Below are 11,240 nucleotides of genomic sequence, written 5' to 3' on the forward strand. Positions count from 1 at the left end.
ACATTTAAGTTTTTAGTCCATTTTAAGTTGATTTTTCTCTTTTTCTTTTTAATTTTTGTAATTCTTGTGCTGGTGGGTGTACATTGGTACATTTACAAAAGTTCTTACAATATATCAAATATATCATGGTTGAATTCAGCCCCTCCACCATTCTAGTGAGTAAAAGGCATTTATATTCTTCTAAATGTAACTATCCAATTTCCCATAAATATTTATTGATGAAACTGTCCCTTTCCCAAGGTGTTTTCTTAGAACCTTTATTGAATTTTAGTTGAATTACAGATGAATTGGTTTATTTCTACGCTCTCTATTCTTTTCCATTGCCCTATGTATCTGTACTTATGCCAACATTGTGCTCTTTTAATTATGAGAGCTTTATTATACATTTCAGATAGTAGGTAGTAGAATACCTCTTACTTTGATCTCTCTCTTCACAATTACTTTCCCACTCAGGGATTTTTGTAGTTCCATGTGAGTTTTAGAAATATTGTTTCTATTTCTATGCAAATGTCCTTGGCATTTTTATAAGGATTGCATTGTATCAGAAGAAAGCTTTGTGTAGTAAGGACATTTTAATATTAATTTTTCCAATCTATAAGCAGTGGATGTTTTTCTATTTTTGCATCATCTTCAGTTCCTTACATCAGTGTATTATAGTTTTAATTGTAAAGATATTTCACCACTTTGATTAAGGTTATTAGTGGGCAATTTATATTTTTTGTAGTTCTTGTCAATAGGATAGCTTTCTTGATTTCATTTTCAGATAATTAACACTTGATATATAGAAATTCTACCAAGTTTTTGTATGTTGATTTTATATTCTGAAACTTTGCCAAATTTATTGATTAGTTTTAACAGGGTTTTTAATTGAGTTTTTATATTGTAGTTTAAGTAAAAGTACTTGCCTTACAGAATAATTTATACAGTAAGGATTATAATAAAAACAATAATCCATCATAATCTCCAGTTTTATTTCTGAACAAAAGAACATCCTTTTATTGTTACTGGTTTTAGTTTTTCTTGTATATTATTCCATGAATCTGCAACACTGTTATTTATCAATATTTCCTATTTCATCATTTGAAACATGATGAACCTAATTCTCATTACGATACATGAGTATTTCATTCACATTCATGCCTAGCCATTTCCTCATATCTTCCCATCCCAAGAACACTGTCATCAATGTTACCCCATTAATTTTTAGCCTCTAAAGTCATATATATATATATGTATATATATGTATATATATATATATATATACATATATATATATGATTTCTATTTGCAGACTCTGCACTTTGATCTCGGCACTTTGTAAGATATCTTTTTAAGCATCTGTGTTAGTCAGTTTCTCTGATACTATGAAAAATATCTGAGATCCTCCACTATAAGGAAAAGTTTATTTTGGCTCACAGTTTTGGAAGTTTCTTTGCACAGTTGGTCAGGTTGATTGCTTTTCGGCCTGTGGCAAGGTAGTGCAACATGGCCACATTATGTGGTAAAACTATTTACCTTTTTGACAGGACATGAAAGCGGGAGAGAAATGGATAGGGTTGTACTATTCCCATCAAGGACAACTTCACATGACTAGAAGACACAATATTCCACCTCTTCCTTCCTTCCTTCCTTCCTTTCTTCACTCCTTCTTTTCTTTCTTTCTTCTTTCTGCAATATCTGTAATTAAGCTATTCAAATACCCCCAGGTATTTTGTTCTGTATTTTGTTTTCAAGGTAGGGTTCCACTAACTTTGCCTAAGCTGACCTTGAACCTGTGATTCTCCTGTCTCCACTCCCCACCCCCCGAGTAGCTGGAATTATAGCATAAACTCATGTTATAGGCATATGCCACCACTCCCAGCTAGGCCCCTGCTCTTAACGTTTACACCATCTCCCAAGAGCACCAAGCTGGGAACCAAGAGTCTTTGGAGGCTATTTCTAATCTAAAGTAGAACATTCTGATCCTGGCCCCCAAAGTCCATCTCATAATGCAAAATGTTAGCCTCCAAGACCCCCCAAATTCTTAACTGTTCCAATGTTGCTCCAAACTTGAAATCCAAGTCTCCTCTGAGAATCAAGGCAATATCAGATTTGAGACCCTATAAAAAAATTTTAAAATCTTCAAGTTTCAAAGTAAATGCAGTGCAATGTATGATCAACTTCTGTCTTGCTTCTGATTCAGTCTACCCTCCATTAATCTCTCTCAGTTGATGCCCAGGTTCTAACACATTGGATAAAAGAAACATGTTGTGTTCATGTATTTCTTTTTATCCTCCTTTTTCCCACAATACTTTTGGTATTTTGCTATTGGGAAGAATGAGTGGTAAAAGAAGAAAAGTCTTTTGATTTAGCTCATAATGTTTACAATTCTCCCTTACCTCTTATTGTATAACATATCCAAATATTACTTTCTTTTCCTTAGGGAACTTTGATAGATTTTATAGACATATATTTGCCCAGAACTCCTTTTTGAACTGTTATTTGATACCCATTGCATGAGTCCTTTCCTTCTTATACCTGCCACAGCAAGTGACACACATAAAAGAAAAATAAACTTGTCTTCTTATGTCATGCAGGAAAGTGTCCTTTTGCAAGCTATAATACATCTCCATTAGCTCTCTTCTTGAGATGAAGTGAAAAAGTTAGACCTCAACTTTCTACAATAATTTATTAAATTTTGTAATAGCTATCTCACAGTTTTATTATTGTGCTGAGTGGGGAGTACCGTGTAACGTTTACAAAAGTTCTTACAATATATTAAATATATCATACTTGAATTTATCCCTTCCACCATTCTCCTTTATCACCCCTCCCCCTATTCCTGGAATACTTTCGACAGTTCTCATTTTTCCATTTACATACATGAGACACAGTATTTGCTCTATATTCATACTCCCACACCCTTTCCCCACCTCCTCCCCCATCCCACTGGTACAGAGCCCCCAGACAGGACCTGTCCCACCATCTTCTTCTATTTTGTAAAAGAAAATAAATAGAAATAAATGATATTTTGTTTGTTTAAGATATCTACACAAAGAGTTTCCTCATGACATTTCCATGTATATATGTACTATAACCCAAATTGGTTCATCTCCTCTATTTTTCTTCTTCCTGCCTTAGTACCCATTTATGGTGATTTCAAAAGGTTTAAAATTTCTGTATTCATTCTTGTATAAAGAGTACATCAACCACATTCACCTTCTTAACTTCCTTCTTTTACCCTCCTTCTCTTGTTTGTGACCTCTCTTTAGCATGACCTGTTTTTCATAATATTGCTTGTATTAGGTTGATATTCCTCTTATGAGAGAAAGCATATCACTTTTGGCTTTATTATGGCTATCTCATAAATGTATGTTAGCTATTGGCCAATGTGAACAAGAACTCAGAACTTTCAATCTCAAAATCAATATTTAGATGCCGGTGCTTCTGGTGAAATAGAGTTATATGCACATTTGTGTTGGGAGCTGACAGGTGTATCAAATAAGCTGGGTGTTTGAGTTTGGCACAGACCCAAACCACAGAAGGGAGCAAGCACAATTATGCCCAATAAATTGCACACTTGAATTGGCACAGCCTCAGCTGCAGAAGTGGACAATATGCAGTACAGCTGTTTTCCTAAGATGTTTACATTCAGAGAGAAGCTGTCACAGGTTTCTCCTGATCCCAAGGATTACAATGTCACGCCCCCTCCCGCAAGAATTGCCTCTCCACCTCCTGTTACCACTGTATATAATAAATTCACTGAAGGTGAAGGGGGTTGGTGTGTTTCCATCCAATCGCTCAGCCTACCTGGCCCCAGTTTTATGCATGCTTGGTCTTCTGTCTGTTGTCTTTTTATGCATCTCCCATCGCCCCCAGTTAGGTTTATAGGACAAACTTGTGCTGGCCACGAGACATTTGCAAACAGGTTTCAGGATATAAATTCTGTCAATACTTTCACAAATATAAGCATTTAAGTTCATGAGTCATTAATCAGAAGTAGTAAGAGAACACTGTAAATCGTATAGAAAAGGAAACACTTAACTATAGCCTGAGTGGCAAATCTAGCTCATTATCTATTTTCATATACAGTTTTTTTTTGGAACACAACCATATTCATGTGTTTGCTTATTGCCTTTGGCTGTTGTTTTGTTGGAATGTCAGGGTTAAGTAGCTGTGACAGAGACTTGATAGTCTATAAAACCTAAAACATTTATTATCTGGTCTTTTCCAAAAGAAAATTTGCAAGTTCCTGACATTTCAACTCCTAAGATATATGTATTCCTAGGACATATTTGGATATGCTGTTAATGAGGGAAGATCTACATAAGCTCTCTAACTGCACTTGCCTTTAGTTGATTTTAAAAGTCAATAATTTTTTAGGTCTCACAGTTGAGCAATATACTGTTGGTCTCCCAATGGCCTTGCTATAGATGACTTTTGTGACTGAAGCTGCCAAATAGGTTAAAACTGTTCTGTGAATAGTTGCATTTCACCATCCTGTCCAGGAATTGTGGCCTTTCAGTTATTTTTCCTCTAGGGAAAGTTACTTTTCTCAATCTACCCCAGTCCTCCAGGAAAGTAGTCTTTTGCTCTCACCCTCTGTTCTTTTGGGGGGAAAATGTCCTTTGTATTTTAATAGTTAATTTCTGAATGAAGTGTTGCTAGGGAAAGGAGTTAAAGAAATGAGTCCTAAGAATAGTTTGTTAACATTTATTAGTTGTAGAGAGAGAATACATTGTGACTATGACATTTGCATATGTGCTTACAATGTATCCTTATTAGATTCACCCCCTCCATCATTCTTCCAAGTGGTCTTCTCCCACTTCTTAGCAAAATTTCATTATTCTACTCACATACAAGTATATAAAATTTGTCAATAATATTCAGCCTCCTTTACCATCTATATTCAACCTCCCCATACCTAGTGGATTCCACCACTGAACAGGACCTGTTTTAACTTTCTGCCTTTTATTTTTTTTAAATGTATATTTATCGTTCAAGAATGTTGCACCTTGGTATTTCACACGTGTATATATTGTATTTTAATCATATTAATGTCCTCTATTACTTACCTTTTCTATATCTCTATTGCCTAGCTTTCCTGTTATTCAAAAGCTTTGAGTAATAAGCATTTTCAACAAGTACTTTTTATTTATAATTACAAGACCCAGAACTTCCATTGACCTACAGATTACAGAAGCCTGTGCATCACAAAAGCAGACCACTTAAAATTTATAACTATCCCTGTAGTACCTATCTATCTGATATTTCTCTCCAGAACTCACTATAACCATTTTGCCTGCAACCTAAATATAAAATGATGTTAGTTGGTGATAGCTTACAATTTTTTGGTTTGTTAGCTTTCCAAATAAATCATTTTCCTTGCCCAACAATTTATCCTTTAGTCATTGGCCTTTTTGAGTGGTGAGCAACAAACTTGGGTTCAGGGTTACAATACCATAATGTAGAATATAAGAACAATGCTGCTAAAGTCCAATGACTGAAAACAAAAACAGGCTCCAGTAGTATCAGAAGTCATTTTTCCTTTTATCAGTCAATAAGGTTTGATTTATAAATAACATGTTAGTACACTAATTCTGAGAATGAAGTCATTGATGGTGTTGCTACTGATTTTTTATTGCTTTTTTATCATTTTTAAATTTACTTACATGTGTATACTTTATTTGTGCCACTTCGTCTCCTCACTGACCCCCTTCCAGGCAGACCCTGTTATGCACTCTTGTTTTCTGACTTTGTTGAAGAGAAAACATAATAGATAAGAAAAGCATAGTGTTTTTGCTAGTTTGAGATAAAGATAGCTATACAGAGAGATTCCTAGTGTTGTTCCCATGCATATAATGTGTTACAACTTATATTGGTTCATCTCTACCTGACCTCTTCACTCCTTCCTTGTCCCCTTCACATAATGGCCTCTATCAGTTTAAGATTGCTATGTTTCCCTAGCAAGCACAATAAGACAAGAAGAAGAAATAAAAGGAATACAAATAGGTAAAGAAATAGTCAAAATATCCCTATTTTAGATTACATGATTTTATACCTTAAAGACCCCAAAAAACTCCACCCAAAAACTCATAGACACTATAAACAGCTTCAGCAATGTAGCAGGATACAAAATAAAATTGCAAAAATCAGTAGCCTTTGTATACAACAAAAATAAACAAATTGAGAAAGAATATAAGAAAACAATTCCATTTAAAATAGCCTCCAAAAAAATAAAATACCTAGGAATAAACTTAACAAAGGCTATTGATGATATTTTACTCTTTCTAGGTATAGTATTAATTATTTGTATGTCAACAGATACTAAATCAATGGGAATTATAGTCACTGATGTTAACATAAAAGAACAAGTACTCTGCATGATGATAAGCAAATAACTGACTTGATGTGAAGGCCTTAATTATCTCTCTGGTGCCATCAAATGTTCTGAGAGATGACTGTAAAATGTAAAAAGTACAGTTGTTTTTAATAACAATAAACTTTCATAGAGAACCTCCCCCCCCAAAAAAAAGTACTGGAGTATTACAGAAATTTTCAGTAGAATAAATCATTAAAGTGGCAAGCATAGTAATGGTGGGAATTAGAAGAAAAACCTGTTACTTCTTATTATGATTCACAGATGTATGTAAAAATACTTTCCTTCCACATATGCAGAAGTTCAGTTATATACTAAAATTCCCTGAATTTAGAGCTGCATTTAAAAATGAAAATTAGATATGTTAATTAAAGATAAAATGTAATAACAGCTGTTTTTTAAAAAATTCACTGTATTTGGATGCATTGGAAGCTGAAACATTATACATTCTCTCTGTTTTGCCTAATAGTGTTCTAAAGGAAGAAGTACTCAGGAATTTCATCATGTTCATTTGGAAGAAGCAGAAACCTGAGTCAGACTTTCTTTTTTTTCAAAATTCAGCTTCAAGCCAAGTGCATAACACCTGCTTTGGATTATTTCCTTTTTTAAAATACATGCACCAGGGCTCCACTTCCAGCTTCCTTGCTGTCTGCTCAGGAAGTCCAGGTGGCACTGCAGGAGCGCTGTTGTCTTGCTGTATGGTCCACACAGAGGACGTAAGTCACCTTGAAAGCCAGGAAATGTTATCCAAGAAGGCAACGGAGGGCAGAAGGAGACAACATGAGCTCTGTGACTACAAAACCTCACTGAAATGCTGGCGCCACACTTGGCAGAAATAAAGCAGAAAGAAGAATCAAAACTTCAAAACCCTGAACTCCTAGCCCATGGAAAGCTTCTCCACACCACGTTACACTAAGAAAACAAGAGGGCTGCCATGCCGCCAGACACTGGCTCTAAACCTGCTTGGGAGACATTCAGCAGACCAATAGGTGAGCACCAAGCATCATGTGATATTCCCCCAGGCACCCTAGAAAAAACCAAAAGAGACCCCTAGGCAGACTGACTCCCTCCACAAAAAGAAAACTGAACAATAAACAAGGAACTGAAAACTAATGAACACCGAAGGGGCAGAGTTGCTGAGAATGCACTGCAGAAGGGGAGAGGGGCAAGGAGCTGATCTCCACATGAACTTTCAGTAAACAAAGGCTGGAAAGGCAGAAGTGTTGACAGCAGTTGGGTGATAAGCCAGTACCAGAAATAGGGAAGGTATTGGTCTACAAAGCTAATGTCCACAACCACTGAGCAACATCCAAAGTCAAATGACACCACAAAATAGAAAAATAATCAGCAAACCATCACAACATTCTGACAGCAGGGGACAGGCTGACAGGTCACTGACCTTGCCCCAGAGAAAGGGTGTGAGGCAAAGAAACAAGCCCCAAGTAATCAAGCACAGTGAAAACCCAACTCCAAATCAGGACAACTGGTGGGCTAAAGAGTTGATTCTGGAATCTGAGGACAACATAAAAACTTAAACTGCCACATCCCACTGAGGGAGGAGCTGAGCAAGTAGCTGCCTCTGAAAGACAAAAGAAGAAAAAAACAAACACTACCCATGTACCTGGCAAGACTACAACAGAGCTTCTGCTAAAATGCCACACCAAGATTAGACACTGGAGTAGTAACACCAGAACTTAAACTAAGACTGAAATTCTATTGTTCCTGAACCTGGAATTTTTGTTTCTTTGTTTATCTGTTTGTTTGTTTGTTCTGTTTTGTGTTTGTTTGTTCATCTCTCCAGGTTGATTTCTTTGGGGGTTTTTTGTTGTTATTTTTCTTGATAGTTTTACTATTGTGATTTAGCTAATACTAAATTACACCAAGACCAGGGACAGAAATAACACACAAACACTTAGCTACAAACCCAATACAGGCACACAACAAAATTAAACCATGGAAAAGAAAACAGGTGACTGAAACCACCAACAACCATGTCAAGAACATTGCTGCACAGTTCCAAGTGGAGCGATGGGAAGACAAAAAAGGGATAAAAACTATTCTCCCCTCAAAAATAATTTAATACAAGATTCTGAGGGAAATGAAGAAAACAGATAGCCAGTTCCAGACTCCAACAAAACAAAGATAAATGATGCCAAGAAACACAACAATGCCCACAAGAATACTCTCAAAGAAGAAATCCTGAAAGTAATCACTGAGAATTTCTTAGAGATGTTACTAGACAGGGTGAGCCAAAACAAGCAAGAAGCAAAAGAAATTTCAAGACACCAAAAATAAAGAATACAAGAAGACACAGAAACAAATGAGCTTATAGGAGCCCTAAATAAACACCAAAGTGAAACAGAGAACACTATCAATAGAGAGATAAATGAATTAAAGATGAAATTAGACAATATTAAACAAGAAGTGACCCATGATATGGAAAGTCTCAGAAAAAAGAATGAATCCTAAACAGTAAACACAATGAAGACCATTCCAGTAGACTAGAATAAGTGGAAGTCAAAATCTCAGACTTGAAGATAAAATGGAAATTAAAGGAAAAACTGAGAAGCAATTAGTTAAACAACTCAAGTCCTACAAAAGGAATGTGCAAGAACTCACTGACTTCATCAAAATACCAAACCTGAGAATCATGGACATTGAAGGAGAAGAGGTGCAAGCAAAATGGATTCATAAAATATTCAACAAAATAATAACAGAAAAAGTCCCAAACCTAGAGAAAGCTATGCCCATTCAGGTACAGGAAGCCTCCAGGAAGCCAAACAGACTTGACCAAAGTAGAACTAGCCCCAATACATATTATCATTAAAAAAACAAGCACAGAAAATAGAGAAATATTATTGAAGGCTGTAAGAGAGAAAAAAGCAATAACATACAAAAGTAAACGCATCAAAATCACAGCAGATTTCTCAACAGAAACCTTAAAAGCAAGAAGGGCATGGAATGAGGTATTCCAGGCACTCAATGAAAACAACTTCAACCATAGGATACTCTACTCAGCAAAACTATCAGTCAAAATAGATGGAGTAATAAAACAGAAACTAAAACAATATTTGACCACCAAGCCACCACTACAAAAGATTCTTCAAGGAATTCTGCACATAGAATATGAAAGCAAACAAAACTATGAGAGGATAGGCAACACCAAACCACAGGAGAAGAAAAGACAAGGTCTCAGAGAGTAACATTAACTCAGCTGTACACAATCAAACTCTTAAACAACAAAAACAACTAAATAACAGGAATCACCACATACATATCAATATTAACACTGAATGTTAACAGACTTAACTTCCCCATCAAAAGACACCATCAGGCAAGCAGGATTAAAAAGGAAGATCCAACAATCTGGTGTTTACAGGAGATCCATCTCATTGGCAGAAACAATCACTGGTGTAGGGTGAAAGGCTGGAGGAAGATTTACCAAGCCAATGGCCCCCTAAACAGGCAGGAGTAGCAATACTCATCTAGACAAAGTAGAGATTAAACTTACATTGATCAAATGAGATAAAGAATGACACTCCAGACTAATAAAAGGAGAAATACACCAAAAGGAAATTACAATCATCAACCTTGGTGCACCTAACATCTGAGCACCCAATTCCATCAAACATACTTTGAAGGACCTAAAAGCATATATAGACTCCAACACAGTGGAAGTGGGAGACTTTAATACCCTCCTATCACCAATGGATAGGTCATCCAAACAAAAAATCAATAAAGAAATTCTAAAACTTAATCACAACATAGATCAAAAGGACCTTGCTGATGTGTAAAGAATATTTCCTCCAATTTCTGCACAACATACATTCTTCTCAGCAGCCCATGGAACTTTCTCCAAAATTGATCATATCTTAAGGCACAAAGCAAGCCTCAGAAAATATAAGAAAATAAAAACAATCCCATGCATTCTACCTAATCACAATGCATTAAAACCAGAACTCAATAACAAAAACAACAGTAGAAAATATGCAAACAATTGGAAGCTGAACAACACATTGCTCAATTATCAGTGGGGCATAGATGAAATAAAATAGGAAATTAAAAGATTCCTGAAAGTTAATGAAAATGAAAACATGACCTACCAGAACCTCTGGGACACAGAAAAGGCAGTCCTAAGAGGAAAGTTTATAGCCATGAGTGCATATATTCAAAGGACAGAAAGATCTCAAATCAGTGACTGAATGCTACATCTCAAACTCCTGGAATAAGAAGAACAAGCAAATCCCAAAACAAGCAGAAGGAGAGAAGTAATAAAAATAAGGGCTGAAATTCATGAAATAGAAACAAAAAAAATATAAAGAATCAATGAAATAAAAAACTCGTTCTTTGAAAAAATAAACAAGATTGACAGACCCTCTACAAAACCTGACTAAAATGAGGAGAGAAAAAACCCAAATCAGTAAAATCAGAAAGGCAAAACGGGAGATGACAAGAAACACCATGGAAATCCAGGGAATCATCAGAGACTACTTTGAGAACATATACTCGAATAAATTTGAAAATCTTGAAGAAATGGAGAAATTTTGGCCATCCGAAATTGAACCAAGAGGATATAAATCACCTGAATAAATCTATAACACAAAATGAAATTGAAGGAGCAAAACAAAGTCTCCCAAAAAACAAAAGTCCATGACCTGATGGATTCTCAGCTGAATTCTATCAGACCTTTAAAGGAAAGCTAATACCAACTCTCTGTTAACGTTTCTATCAAATAGAAAAGGAAGGAACGCTGCCCGACTCATTTTATGAAGCCAGTATTATACTCATCACAAAAACAAAGACACGTCCAAAAAGCAGAATTATAGACCAATCTCCTTAATGAACATCGATGCAAAAATCTTCAACAAAATAATAGCAAACC

At 35.6% G+C, this 11,240-nt stretch overlaps 1 non-coding gene across 1 annotated transcript; it reads left to right on the top strand.

Moving 5' to 3' along the window:
* Positions 1 to 6,357: 6,357 nt before the first annotated feature.
* LOC141420122 (small nucleolar RNA SNORD44) lies at positions 6,358 to 6,416 on the top strand. Its single transcript, XR_012444811.1, has one exon. It is a non-coding gene; the product is annotated as a small nucleolar RNA SNORD44 (small nucleolar RNA).
* The last annotated feature ends 4,824 nt before the right edge of the window (positions 6,417 to 11,240 follow it).

Source organism: Castor canadensis, chromosome X, assembly GCF_047511655.1.
Source record: "Castor canadensis chromosome X, mCasCan1.hap1v2, whole genome shotgun sequence".
Taxonomy (NCBI): Eukaryota; Metazoa; Chordata; class Mammalia; order Rodentia; family Castoridae; genus Castor; species Castor canadensis.